This window comes from Amblyomma mixtum, chromosome 3 (assembly GCF_055824585.1).
Source record: "Amblyomma mixtum isolate Tamu chromosome 3, ASM5582458v1, whole genome shotgun sequence".
NCBI classification, from domain to species: Eukaryota; Metazoa; Arthropoda; class Arachnida; order Ixodida; family Ixodidae; genus Amblyomma; species Amblyomma mixtum.
Window position 1 is genome coordinate 56,632,678 of NC_143014.1, and position 14,890 is coordinate 56,647,567.

The 14,890-nt window shown below is 54.0% G+C and overlaps 1 protein-coding gene across 4 annotated transcripts in view; it reads left to right on the plus strand.

Moving 5' to 3' along the window:
- The first annotated feature begins 239 nt into the window (after positions 1-239).
- LOC149350273 (uncharacterized) overlaps positions 240-14,890 on the plus strand; it is a 62,779-nt gene continuing 48,128 nt past the window's right edge. The window contains exon 1 of one of the 4 annotated variants that reach the window (XM_089579273.1): positions 240-473. The gene's annotated coding sequence lies outside the window, so the exon portion shown is untranslated. The other 3 variants (XM_089579274.1, XM_089579270.1, XM_089579271.1) reach the window with 3 other exon arrangements.

Genomic DNA, 14,890 nt, shown 5'->3' on the forward strand with positions numbered 1-14,890 from the left:
GGAGTTGGCTTGGCTTTGCAACGAGGACGTCACTCCTGTAAGAACGCTTCGTGCCAGATAAAGGAGGAAATCTACCACAATTGAAGGTGCAACCCACACGTCGCTTGCATTATCGCTTATCACACGGCGCTGACATAGCATCGATAACCACGTAGCACCGCTCGCTCGGCAGCGCGCTGGAAACGGACCTTCCATAGCGGCTGTTGTCTGCGACCAGCCGAAGCGACGGCACTTAAACGGGCAGGGGCCCCATTATCGGTGCTCCACTGTGCTGTCAGTCACGCGAGTTGCAATAGACAATTAAGAAACAATCGAGCAAGAAACGCGGAAGGAGGAACATTCGAGGAGGACATTGAACAGCGCGCGCCGAGAAGCATCGCAAAGGAGTCCCCTGGAAAGAGTCATTCCGGAAAGACAGTGGAAAGGCATCTTTGAGTCAGCCTACTCAAGCGCGTCAGCTCCGCGTCGCCGGGGTGAGTTTGACATTGCTGACTCAGGCTGCTCAGCCGATCCACTTTCCGTGCAGTCGCAGTCCTTCGTAGACGGCAGCGCGACGCCTCGTCGGTCGCGGAGGTATGTGCGCCGGTGAGGCATCGGCCAGCTCTCCTCCGCCATCGCATCGGCGGTGCGTACACCGAGATGCTCGGAGGGAAGGGAGGGAGGGGGCTTGTTTCGGGAACAAACAACGCCTAAACAAGCCCCGGAGGGGTGATGGAAGAGGAGGGGCTGGCAGCAGGGAAGTCGTTCTCGTTCGAGCGAGACGACAGAATCTATACGTGTCGTCGCGCTGGCTTCTTTTCTGGTCCTGCCTCCCCCCCCTCCCCTCCCCGCCGTATTCGCAGTGGCCGACGGCAGCGGGCTGCAGGCTTCGTTGGACTGCCATTGTCTTGGCCGTGTCTGGCTGCCAGTGAAAAGCGTCGCTGCGTGCGTAATTGGTGGGCCTCTGTAATTGCCGGCGGCCGTTAACGACGGGGCATCGACTGGCAGCAGCGGCGCGCGCTTCCGGGAGGACGCGTCGAAAGGCGCGCGCTCGGTCAGCGCGCTTCCTCGGGGAGGGGGGCGGGCCGCCGGCGTCGCCGTGCAAAATCAATGCTTCCAATGCCGCCCCGTCCTTTCTCGCCGCGAGCTTCAAGAAAGAAGAATTACAGCCGAGAGGGCTGTTAGTGGCCGCTCTGAGCGCTCGAGCACGCTGCGATAACTACGTGGCGGCCGCCTTCGCGCCGGTGTCATGCGCGCCCGGCAAGAGAAAGATAACGGTAAGGCCCGCGCCTTTAAAAGCGCATTCGTATTACCTCCGGTACAGCGCGTCGACATGGCTTGGTCCACGCGAACTCTGCGCTAATGAAACGACCCTGTCACGGCTTGCGGGAGGAAGGAAATAGAAAAAAAAAAGTGAAGGAACGGAAACTTTAAGGCCTTTCTAGCGTGGCGCCGGTGATGCGTTCACGCGGCACCCACGTGTGACACCGTTAGAGAACGCATTCCGACCACGTCAGTATTACGGGTCTGGGCGAGGAAAATACCGGCTGCTGCGACCGCGTACGGGGCCTCTCTCTGATACATGACAGGGGGCACTGTGATTTACGCAGACTCTCGAGGGGACCTCATTATTGCGCTCGCAGTGCCAGACACAGCGATCAGTAAATTTTGCACTGTCTGTGTCGCACGCTGAACAATATATCCGGCAGCCTTGAGCAATATTTCTGTCCGCTAGCTCTCTGACGAGATTACACCTTTTTGGTCGAGGTCAGGTATGAGCCTCTGCGTCAAATTTCCGCCAGCTCAGAGTACTAACCATGAAAAGATGCAATGACGGAAAACGCAGTGCTTTGGTGGAAAACAGAAAACTGCGCATTCTGATGCTCTTAACATGTTCCCTGCAGTCGATCCGAACTATGCATCCCTTTGTTTTCAGGAACGTGATGCGCGTACGTTATACCAACACTCCATAGTTTCCTTTCCTTTTTTTTTTTTTTTTTGCATGTTTTCGATACCAGAGTGCTGGGATAAAGTCGAACTACTTTGTTTTTGCTGGCCCGGTTTTCACTATTTTTAGGGCCTCGACGCAGGCATATTTTTTTACGTGAGTACACGCGTTAACTGTGCTGCCTCGCTCTGCAGTTTGGCTGCGGATGTTTCTCAGCAGACACACCTTAAGTCGACCCAGGAAGTAAGCGAAACACATCGGCGCTGCTTGCATATACGATTCCAGCCAGCTGACGCTCGACTTAGCGTGAGTCATATTGGACGCGGTGTGCTCTAGCTCACGCAGCTGTATTGCGGACGTACGGTATCGCGTGTAAGCCCCAACCGGCTTCCAATTTCCGCAAGGTCTCAGTGCGCGCGTCGGTGCGCTCGACTAACCTTGACTAACACTAACCTCGTTCCTTCATTCCTCGTAACGCGAGCAAAGCCGAACTCGATTACAATCGTAGGGGCAGTGGAGACCTTTAAAACGTTGCCAAAGCGTTTGCTGGCATCCCGTGTTGCGATGTGGGCTGGGCGACGGGGGGGCCGCGGTTCCAAGTCGGGCTGCGGATGCCGGCCGCGAGGGGGCGCTGCCGACAGCGACGACGGCCAGTGTGAGCCGCTGATCTGATTTTAAAGCGCGTCCAAGTGAGGAGGAGGGGACCGCGAGCGTGTCCCGTGCGCGGGTCCTCTGATCAGGGGCGCCCTAATCGGCGCCCCAGTCACGCTAAACAGTGACGAATATCGATGGTGCCACGAGCAAGGAGACGTCTGAGCTGAGCACAAAGAAACGTCGACGCCGCCGCGCGGCTTCGGAAAAACTCCGATCAATCAATCAATAATTTTGTCAAGGGAGAGTAATGGCGGGCGCGGAGAAAAATAATCTCTGCACGAGACAGGCTGAAGGGCTCTCCCGGCCAAGAAGAACGAAAATTAAAAAAAAAAGGAAAGACGAGAAAGGAAGCAGCTACGGCTGCGGCGCGCTGCGACAACGGCCTCGTATATAAGCTGGGCAAAAATGGGCGCCAAGCGAGAGAGGAGGGAGACGCGGCGCGCTGCTGCACGCGTTGACGTGAGCAAGAGGGCGCGGGGTTTGTTTGTTTTAGACGAGGAAAAGCAGCGAAAAGACGCCAAGCGTCTCCTGTTATTTCGAAACAGTCGACACAATGTTGACGTCGGCCGGAGGGCGCTCTGAAAGCATTATTGTTCCAGCCGCTAGTTGCTTACTCTGTTTTTGTCTTCCTTAGCTTGCGACGTTGGTTAAGTCATCCCGAAACGCGCGCGACAGACCTGCGAAAGAAAGTGTGACCTCTTCCTTGCTTTGCATAAGTCTGCATCTGCGTGACTGGGGAAAATAAAGAACCTATGGAGGAGGTAGCCATTTCTGTCTTTCGGCCTTTCACTGTTGTCTTATGGGCCACAGATGGCTGTAATGCATTTGTGATCGCTACGCCAGTGGCGTGGCCAGAAATATTTTTCAGTGGGTGTTATACGCGCTGGTAAAAAAAGAAAATGAAAGAGAGCATGCGCTCTCACAATATCGTACTAATTTTTCTGCTTTAATAAAGCCGAAGGGTTACTTGTTTCGCTCACTGTAATATATACATAAAAATACGAGTGCACACAGGGCTCCGAGTAATTGGTTCGTAAAGAACATTTATTTTCTAAAAAAAGAAACGCTCGTACGAAAAATCGTGGTTATTTACAATGTTTTCTCATAATATACAAAAACACAAAAGCTTCTGCTCTACAACAAAGTCAGCAGCTTCGAACGAATGTCAAAACTTTACCCTATGCATGTAACCTGCACCGAGCCGCAGAGGCACTAAAAAAAAAATCACTTTTTATTTTCGCGATAGCTTATTATCCTTTGAGGACAATGCAAATGATGCAAAAGTAGGCTGACGTGAAAAGGTGTGTTTAATTGGGTGAACTGTGCCTGCAATTAAAAGGAGTGCCATACGTCGTGCAATGGCGAAGAATAACTCTTGTCAACAAGCGGACACTCTTCATATTTTCGTTTTTACATTTTAATAATCTAAGCATTGTGTTAATAGCATGGGCTAAAAAAGGCCGAAAGGAGGGGGGGGGGGGGATGCAGCGCTCAGAAAATTTCGGGGCATGTTCTGACACCTAAACACTCTCCCTGCGCTACGCTATAGCTCGTTTCTCGACGACTGATGAAATGCCGGACTTCCGCGTGCGGCATCGTTTCTGAGCATGGTCACGCCCACATTGCCTCATAACCTTGCAAGATTGCAGACTACCGATTTGCGTTGACTGCCCGAGAGCATGTAAAAATGGGTAATTGCGGCGTAGTTCTTTTTCACTCCGCAAGTTGTGCGCTGCTGGATGTGAGGGGGGTATTTGGTTGCCTGGCTCGTTCAGGTCTGCAGGTCCCTAATCTCATATACTTGTTGAAAGAGTTGGGAGAGCCGCAGGGTAGCGAAGACGACTGTACAATTTATTTAGTTTATTTGCATTTCGTACAATGTGAAAAAAAAAAAAAGTGGGAGTGCCTTCCGCGGTCAGCATGTGGCGTTACCATTGCCAGCTCTCTTGTGGTCGACGTGTTGCCCACACCGCTGGAAACTGTTCCTTTGTCCCAACTCATAGTCATGACGATTGGAGATAATAGGGACATTTCGAATATCGGTACTCTATCGGTTATGAGGATAGCTAGGGGAACTTCGGGGCCCAAGTGCGCAGGCGCAGATCCTTGCCCTGCGCACTGGCGCCCCGCTATTGCCCTAACCCCTTACCCCATAGGGTACCCCTATTCCAAAAGTATACATAATGCCCGCCCTCTCGCTGAAGCGGGGCTCGGCACGCGAAGAGCAACCGAAAATGGGGCCTTTCGTGCTCAGACTTGAGCACGACGTTCTTTGCGGTTATTGGCGGCTTCGCTGTGACACGGCCAAACACGGTTATTGCACGCAGGTGACATCGGGCTTCTCTCCATTACTGCAGCCCTGGTAAGCAGCCTTCGTCGATTAGACAGAGGATGGAGTTAACCATACAGGAACACAACACTGAACCGCACGTTTGTACCCGAGATAAAAAATTGCTGACTGCTTCCAGGAGAGACTTGCTTTCGTCGTTCCTAACAGCGCGCTCAGCATAGCTGACCCTCAACTTTGCATGAGATATGAAAATAGTATGTATCAGCGGCAGGTTACAGCTACGATTCCAGTGACCGCTTGAAAGCACTTTAACATGACGTTTTTTCGGAAGCAGTTAGTGCGCATTAGTTGAGTTTAATCCGCCCTAAATGCTTGTAACAACGTGCTGCTGTGCACCCACGGGGTGACGCGGCGTCACATTCTGCAACGTAGCATGAGTGTCCCGTTACACAAGAACGTTCCCTCTGCCCCATTTTTTCCCCCTCTCTACTTTTCTCGCGCCGAAATGCACTAACCGAATCTTCGTGCTACGCGTAACCTGCTAACCTACTGCGTATCTTCAAGCAGGCGCCGTTAGGGCTACGAGGAGCAAATTCGTCCAAGTTCCACCGCTTCGTTCTCCTTTTCAACGGGCCTCGAGCGGACCAAAACATTGTGAAAGTGTACAGCGTGTATGCGCGATGACATACGCATCCCCGAACTCCGGCGGCAAATATTCACAACTTATGCAAAACTCGATGGCGTGACGCCTATACAGAGTGTTTTGAAAAGCGCATGCCCGCTGGCACACTGTTTACTTTGTTCCTTTTGCGTTTGTATATGTTCGTTTCGGCGTTCCTCGCTCGAATCGGCAGACGTCTGTCCTTTTACGGGTGCGCTTCGCGTTCGAGGGCGGAGCAGCACAGTTGGGGGCTTGCGCCGGCTGCGCTGATTTCCCATGACTCTGCGAGGAGCTGGTGCGCGCGCGACCCCTCCACGAAGAAGGGTGCGTTCGCACGGCAGCATCGCGATAGGATCGCAACCAACGCGCGCTCGCGCCATACTCGATCCTCGCCGAGGCAACACCCCGCAATGTGGCCATCAAGAAGAGCAAGCGAAGCGCGCCCTTTGCGCCAGAGATGAAAAGAGCGGGCGAAGCGGAGCGCCGTCAGAGTAACCGGCAGGCCAAAACCACTCCCGCTCTTCCACTTCTTCCAGCCGCCGTGTACGGCGCACAATATCTGACGACACCCCCCTCTTGCAGAAGCCGTGCAGGTGGGCTCCCATAAGGTCCCCCTCGTCTTGTTCCCTTCGGGGGAGCGCCGCCGCCCGCATCTCCTACGCTTCGGAATGCGGAACTGCGCGCGGGGGCCGATCGACTTTGCACTTAATGTCGTGCGCGCAGGTTTTAGTTTCCACGCGGCGTTTTATGTTCATTATTGTTATTATTATTTAATCCTCGCGGTGTGTGCACATTCTTCCTTCCCTGCTCCGTAATAGTGTTCGGGCACACGCGATGTCTTCGAGATTATACGGGGAGGGGATATTATGCCATGCCCGAGGGCCTGAAGGGTCGCCAAAACAGCCGAATCGCCGCAAAAGTGAACGCTCTCAGCACTTTGCCGCAGCGGCCGTTGTCGCGGAGCGAGCGTTTTAAAAGGGGTGGGAAGTGCGCGGCGTGTTTACGAGCGCCGAGCACGCACTCGGCCGAGCGCGAATGTCGAGAGGGGCCGTCGACGACGCCGAGCGAAACGAGCGTTGTCGACGTCCCCGCAGTCGCGCTCACGGCTTTTTTCTCCCGTTGCGCGCACAGACAGGCACACACGCATTTGGAAGCGGGAGGACTGAACAAGCACTTTCCATAACTCCCTGCTCCAGTCACCCGAGAAGTGTCAGTCCAAGGCTTTCTCTGCAAATGAGCAGCAGGATGAAGGAAACTGCTTAATTAGGGCGCGCTTCAGATGAACTCTGCGGTATCGTTACATCAACGCTTGGCAATATCAAGAGCATGTGGAGCGTCTCTTCTATAGCTTGTCTAAATAGAGCTCGTGTCTTCGCGAATAGCACGAGTCTGAGGAGCAACAAAACACGCGGAAAGCGCCCTGTGGGGTTGGGCGGTAATCGGACCATCGGGGTCGAGCCGTGCTCTGAGTTCACGGCCGAGAGCGAACGAGCGGGGCCGTGAAAAACGAGAGCCATTTTTTTTTTCTTCCTGCGTGCGTCGCTGTGGTGCAGGGAACGCGGCGCCGCAGGTGGGAAGCCGGGCCCAGCGGCAGCCGGTGTTGCTCGACTCTGTCGGCGGGACGAGCAACGCCGACGCGGCGGCTGGGGGGCACCGGTCCGCGTTCCCTCTCCCTGGGCGTCCCACAGTTGCCTGACGCCCGCCGACCGCTTTTTCCTGCTGACGCAAGACGCAGCCAGTCTCGTAGCACGCCTCCGTCGACGCTCGTCGCTCGAGCGACGCCATTCCCAACGACGCGTCGCCCGATAGTTTCCTCGGCGACGGGATAAAACCGCAGTGATAAGCGTTCGCGGGCCCCCACCCCGGCAACCCCTGGCCACAAGGCCGGCCAGGGCTCCCCTCTCCACTTCATCTCGGCTACCGACCAGGGCCAGCGGCGGCAGCCAGGTAAGCGGCCGTTGGGCTCTTGTTTACGGCGACCGCTGGCGCCGCGTGCGCCCGCGAATCTGGCCGCGCCTCTGTGCCGCGTACGCGAGAGAGCGAACGGACCAGCTGTCGTGACTTGGAGCCGGCCGCCGCCCCTGGCGCGTGAACATGGAGCCAGGTGAGGCCCGCTGGCGCCTAGTGCGTGATACGTGCGCGTTACCCGCAGAGCAAACCCCTGGCTTCTTATCGCTCTCTCTCGCGTGCCAGGTAAACGTCGTGCGGTGGACCGCTGCTCGCACGAAGGGCATGTTTGCCAGGCATGTGTGTGTGTGTGTGTCCTGTCGCGGTCGGCTCACGTTACGTACTGTGCGGTGTTCACCAAGAAACTGAGGTGCGAGCAACCTCTGTCTGCAGTTCGCGCAGTCCCGGTCGTCGTCGTGCGGTGCTCATACTACGGGCTTCGCGGTGAAGCGCGCGAGAGTCGTTCTACCGGTTTGAAGCCGGGGAGTCCGACCAAAGGGTCGTGTGAAATTCCACTCGCTGCTTTCACGCTGCAAAGGATGCACCCAGCGTACTTGTCGTTCCCAGCCGCGAGCACGTATCGTTGACGCCGCATGCAGCGGTGCAGATTTGAGTGCCAGGCTTATATCACTGCTTCATTTCAGGTTACGTGTTTTATGCCGTTGTGCGCATGCGGTACTCCATTGGCTATGCCTCATCTCGATTTGCTTTCTTTTTGCCTTCGCGGTGCACGGTATCTGAGTGCTGGAGGACACGAGGAGGCGCTCTGGGCTGGCATCAACGCAGGCTGCGTTGCGCATGCGCTGATAAGACGCAGAGCTGCTTCTCGGGTTTCTTCTTGCACGGCTGACGTTCGTCAGCTCACCCGTGCAAGCATATGACTCACTGCGGTATGTTTGTTACGCAAGGAAAAAGTTATCAGCCGTTCCTTGTGGCTTCCATTTATGCGCATGCATGGCACCACCAAACTGGTTTCGCAAGTGGCTGATATATTTTGCCGATGCTAGAAGCGTGTCCCACCAGGCATCGGGTCCAGGAGCACCGCCGCAGTGCCGAAGGAGGAAGGAATCGTGGGCCGGAGACGGGGAGTAGGGGAAGTGAAGGAAAAACTGTATTTACATGGTTACATTATTTACATAGAGCGGGACTGAGAATGGCTCTCAGTGGAAGGGCAACGTCTTCGTCAACCGTAGTCGACTGGAGCTAGCAGGCTTTTTTCGGCCACACTCACGGCCGAGTTAAATATCGTCCGGTTTCCCCAGATCCCTGGCTGGGGAAAAATGGTCGACGAGCACTGTCCAATCGGATGGACCGAAGGGGACCTCCTTGTTACCGCCCACGGCTGGGCAGGTGCGAGCTTGTCCACTCTGTCGCAGCTGGGTCGAAGAGAGGGGAAGATTGCTGACTCATCCAGCCCCGCGGGGAAAGGAATCTCCTGAAGTCTTTCAGCAGGGGAATGAACTTGCCTCCCCGCCGATTGCCCAGAACGCGAGTCGGGGACACAGAATTCTTCAATTATCCGCCAGCGTGACGGCGCCGCCAGGTCGCCTCCGCATTCACGGTGGTTGCTCGGACAATAGCTCCTGGGCCTCGCCTGCCTTCGTCGCCGCTGCACTCCGTTCAAGGAATTTCGCTGGGGTTTTGGCTGACAATGGCCTTTGACATCCCTGCCACACTAATCCGCTGAGGCTCGGAGGGGCATTCCAAGCTTCTCACTTCCCATGGTCGTCGCGAGGTTGTCGACCTTGGCGATTGTTCACGGTAGCGGCTTGATCGGGCCCACGTGGTCCGAAGTGGACACAGGTGTGACGGGAACACACAAAGAGAACCGTCATTTTTCATTTCTTGACTTGGTCAGTGACCCAATTTTCCTTTGTGAATAAATAACACAAAGGGAGTTAAAGGGGGGGGGGGGGGGGGGGGTAGAAACACAACAGCACGTCCGCCGCCCGAAGAGGTCTCGTAGTGGTTGCAGCCAACGCTGCTGCGCGCAGAGACCTGGAGTTGTGTCCGTTCGGCCTTTGGTCACAGCTGGGCCCAAAGGTTCTTCTTGCTTCGTTGACAGCTGTAACGAGCTCAACCAGCAAAGTCCAAAGCCCAACAAGCAGAAAGCGCCAAACTGACTTCAAGAACTGCCAAGCTGTTTTCGGTCAACAAAATCTCTTTAGAGAAAATGAGCTGTAGCGTGAAATTTACGTCCTCCTCCGAAAGTTGACATGTTTGACCAAACCAGAATACACAGAGCTTGTTTAGCCAAAAGGGAGGAAAATTTCCTAAAATTTTGGGGGGGTGCCGTAGCACGGTGTATGTCACAGAAAGCCACCGCCCGTGAGAGCACAAAGGGAAGGTGGAGCTGCTGAACACACATACAAAACAGACAAAAATGATTCCCGCTAAAGCAAAAAACAAAATACAAATTTGCATAGCGGATTAACGTCTGGGGAGTCAGGAAAGGGCATTACACGGGAAAGCTTCGGCTGAGGCCATCAGCGTTGCCATTACCTCGCTATTTTCTGCAACGTCCCGCAATGCCAAGCTCCAAAATTTCGCTCTCATTTTTGTATAGGAGAGTGTAATGAACAAAAGACAAAAAACAAGCATGAAACTCAATATGAGATTATGCGTCATATCTGCCCCTTGCGCGGCCGCGGTCCGACAGCTGCTTTAGCAGATGAGACATTGCATAATGCTAGGAAGTTCAGCTTGCATTTCTGTACAGGAGAGTTAAATGAACAAAAAGAAACAAGCATTCAACTCAAGACGGGATTATTCCTCGAATCCGTCTGCAAACAGCGTTGCGATCAGAGGAATTTACTGCCTCCTATTCTTCAGCCGCCCCCTGCGCGGCCGCGGTCCGATAGCTACTCTAGCAGGTGCAAAATGACACAAAGCTAGGAACTTCAGCTTGGGACCCTGCACTGTTCTTCGTCCAAGTCTCGCGGTTCTGAAGTTTAGCTGACGCTCAGAAAGCAGAATGCGAGAAGGGAACGAACGAGTGCGAATGCCGTGCCAGCGTATCCGTCTCTCTCGGATTGGGTTCGCGCGTTGCGTTCTCTTGGCTTGTGTTCCCACGGGGCGGGTGCGAACTCTTGAGCACCGAGGCGCCAAATTGGGGCGGCTACGCGGTTTGGATTTCAGTCGAGCATTCAACAAGGGCCGCACTTTCCCCTTAATTAACTCTTCCCGTTTGGCCACCTCTGTGCGCTGCCGCTCCGTGGAAACCTTCGCAGGTGGTTTGCGTGGCGCGTCACTAGCAATCGCTGAACCATTACAGGTAAAGTCGCTGGCGTTCGCCTCATGATCAGTTTGTAAAATTGCCTGTTCTAGCTCACCACCGTGAGAATTTATCAGGCTTACTGGGTCATGTTTGCCCTCGTCACCCGCGTGCTCTGCTGGCGCTGCGAAGTCTGGAGCCTTCGAAATGGTAAGGACCTGCGCAGCATCATCTCCAAAACAAAGGCCTTTTTCTTTGGGCAGCATATCCAAGCGATTTGAGAAAATCGAGGGATACTGCAAAGGCAGGTTTTGGGAGACGGCTGCCTTGGTCAGACGCAGCTCGAGGGGGCTCTCGATCGCGACGCGGGCAGTAAGTTGGTCGTGTTCGATACCTTTCCTATCCTTATACTGGCGGTACAGCAGGCCAGAACGGAGCTGGAAAGGTATGTTCTTCCGTGACACACCTATGTCACTTTGGGGACTCAAGTTGCGTAGAGATTGGTCTTTCTCTTGCTCAGCGGTGAACGTTTCCCTGTCCACACGAAGGAGTTCGAGAAAGCCATCTGAGTGAGGCAACACTAGATTCGTAATCAGTTCCTCACCTAGCCCCAGCTCATCACTTGCGCCTGCTTCGGAAGACTCACTATAGCCTGCACTACTGTCGGTACTCTTTACCCTTGTGCTACAAGTGAGTAAGTCCTGGGCTGGCTCGTCATTAGGTAACGCGGAGCCGTCACAGTTTAAGTCGCCGGCGTCCGTTTCATCGCCAGTCTTTACTAGAGATTGCTCTGGCTCGTCACCGCGAGAATTTACAGGCTTCGGGCTTACAGGTTGAGGTTTGCCCTGTCCAACCACGTGCTCTGCTGGCGCCGCGACCTCACGAGCCTTCGAAATGGTAAGGACCTGCGCAGCATTGTCTCCAAAACAAAGGCCTTTTTCTTTCGGCAGCACATCCAAGCGATTTGAGCAAATCGAGGGATGCTGCTTAGGCAGGTTTTGGGAGATGGCTGCCTCGGTCAGACGCACCTCGAGCGGGCTCTCAATCGCGACGAGGGCAATGGGCAAAGATACGCAGTTTTCATTGCCGACTTTAATCTCTTTTCGCGCCGAAACCTCCTGATTTAATGTCGAATTCCTCTCGGCGCGCTTCGCCAGTAAACTTTGCAACTCCAAACGCATTAAAGCAAGTTGCTTTTCATCGGCTTCCTTAAGACGAAGACGTTCTTTTTCTATCCTGTCAGCCTCCTTCTTAGCGGCTTCCTTGCGGCAAAGGCGTTCTTTTTCAATCCTGTCAGCCTCCTTCTTAGCGGCTTCCTTGCGGCAAAGGCGTTCTTTTTCAACTCTAACGGCCTTCTCCTTGCGTTCCCTTTCAACCCTGTCGGCCTCCTCCTTAGCGTTCCTGATTCCCTCCTGAATGACTTCCCAGGTCTCCAAAATTTTGTCTCCCTCCTTAGCACCACATTCCTTAATAGCCTCAATCAGCTGCGGCTTTCTGTGACTTTTCCTGGCCTCAATACCCAGCTTTTCACACAGCAACATCAACTCTGGCTTCTTTAGCTTGCTCAAATCCATGGCAACTTCCGAACGAGGACTTTCGTAAAATAAGCTGCTACGTGAAATGCTTAAGCGAGCACGTGCAGAAAAACAATCTACAGGTAGTGATAAATTTCCAGAGTTATCAAGCCTGGCAGATTCTTAAAGAAAGTCAAGCGCTCACCACTGCTGAAGCTAGGACCAAGCGTGGAAGATCCCGCCGCTGCCAACCAGTTGATATATTTGTCGATGCTAGAAGCGTGTCCCACCAGGCATCGGGTCCAGGAGCACCGCCGCAGTGCCGAAGGAGGAAGGAAACGTGGGCCGGAGACGGGGAGTAGGGGAAGTGAAGGAAAAACTGTATTTACATTATTTACATAGAGCGGGACTGAGAATGGCTCTCAGTGGAAGGGGAACGTCTTCGTCAACCGTAGTCGACTGGAGCTAGCAGGCTTTTTCGGCCACACTCACGGCCGAGTTAAATATCGTCCGGTTTCCCCAGATCCCTGGCTGGGGAAAAATGGTCGACGAGCACTGTCCAATCGGATGGACCGAAGGGGACCTCCTTGTTACCGCCCACGGCTGGGCAGGTGCGAGCTTGTCCACTCTGTCGCAGCTGGGTCGAAGAGAGGGGAAGATTGCTGACTCATCCAGCCCCGCGGGGAAAGGAATCTCCTGAAGTCTTTCAGCAGGGGAATGAACTTGCCTCCCCGCCGATTGCCCAGAACGCGAGTCGGGGACACAGAATTCTTCAATTATCCGCCAGCGTGACGGCGCCGCCAGGTCGCCTCCGCATTCACGGTGGTTGCTCGGACAATAGCTCCTGGGCCTCGCCTGCCTTCGTCGCCGCTGCACTCCGTTCAAGGAATTTCGCTGGGGTTTTGGCTGACAATGGCCTTTGACATCCCTGCCACACTAATCCGCTGAGGCTCGGAGGGGCATTCCAAGCTTCTCACTTCCCATGGTCGTCGCGAGGTTGTCGACCTTGGCGATTGTTCACGGTAGCGGCTTGATCGGGCCCACGTGGTCCGAAGTGGACACAGGTGTGACGGGAACACACAAAGAGAACCGTCATTTTTCATTTCTTGACTTGGTCAGTGACCCAATTTTCCTTTGTGAATAAATAACACAAAGGGAGTTAAAGGGGGGGGGGGGGGGGGGGTAGAAACACAACATGGCCCACAAAAGCTTCCATCACTGATTACCTAGTTTCGATGTTACTTGTCCAGCGTCTTGCGGAGCTGGAATGTAGAATGCACTTGAACGTTTTCTTGGCGGATGTTTGCTTCAATGCTCCTGTTCGCATCTTACCCTGCGCTTCGTGGCAGCAGCGACACAAATTCAAACTGATTCTGCGATGTATATACGCCTTCCACTGTTTTGGTTAGCTCGTTGCAGCATTCTGTATTGGTATTTTTTTTTATCTCGATTTCACCACGCGCCGCAAGTAGCGAGCAGGAAACGTGTCTTCTGCGCGTTTGCCGAGAGCCATGGCGCAACAAGGCCGCAAAACGCAGGGGTGTCCCGTTGCACACGTCTTACCCTTTTCATCTGTTAAGAACGGCTCGCGTTGCCATGGTATAGCTCTGACGAAGGCGTGTACGGGAATGTGGAACGTTCCATGGAAGTGCGGCGCGAGCAGCCCAAGCCTCACTAAACTTCGCTCAGGGCACCTGGGGGGGCGCGGACGACAACGCACTGCACGACTAATTAAACTCGAAGCTGAAAATGCCTGGAAGAAGTCGAGCCTCTTTCGAGAGGCGCACGGGGGATCTCCCTGCGACGTGTTTAATGCGGACGGCACGCCTCGCTCTAGTAAGCGGCCTAAGTGCTCCGGCCAGGTGCGCTGGGACAGGCGGAGACCGTAATCGCCTAATTGAAGGCTTCGTAGCACAGCTAAGTCTCGCGGATGATACTCGGTTCAAGGCCAGTCTTAAGGCACATAATGGCTCTCTTGCCAAAGAGTCAAGCGAACCGTGTTCACTTGAACTGCGCGCCCGTTATTTGGGCGCTGTTTATAGAACCATCAATTGTCATTAGGGGACGCGTGTTGGACGCCAGGCAGAATGAAATAGATCGTAAAATGCGAGGCGGAACTGCGGGCAGCCGAAATTAATCTTCCGCGGGTTATTTGTCAGAAATGAAGGAACGAAGTTGTGTCTAAACAACTTGCTCCGACTTTTTAGCTGGCCCCGGCACTGAAATCTGTTTACTTCGCGAAATCGCGCGCTGATCTTTAAAGCTATCGTTGTGATCCGATCTTGACCTGCAGTTTTCGGAAACTGTGCGTGAACCTTGACGCAAACTGCCTGGCATGCGATGAGGAAATGTGTAACATTTTGTGTGTGTGTGTGTGTGTGTGTGTGTGTGTGTGTGTGTGTGTGTGTGTGTGTGTGTGTGTGTGTGTGTGTGTGTGTGTGTGTGTGTGTGTGTGTGTGTGTGTGTGTGTGTGTGTGTGTGTGTGTGTGTGTGTGTGTTTGTTTGTTTGTTTCTGGGAAGGGCAAAACTACTACACACGGTTTTGTGGAACATTTTTTTTTTCTTGCAACTCTACGATTTAGCCCCAGGACACTTCCTGTTCGAATTAAAGCTGGCGCGCCACCTGTACCGCACCTTATCAAACACAGCGCGGAATGGTTCGCTTGCCGCACTGCCTTCTCGA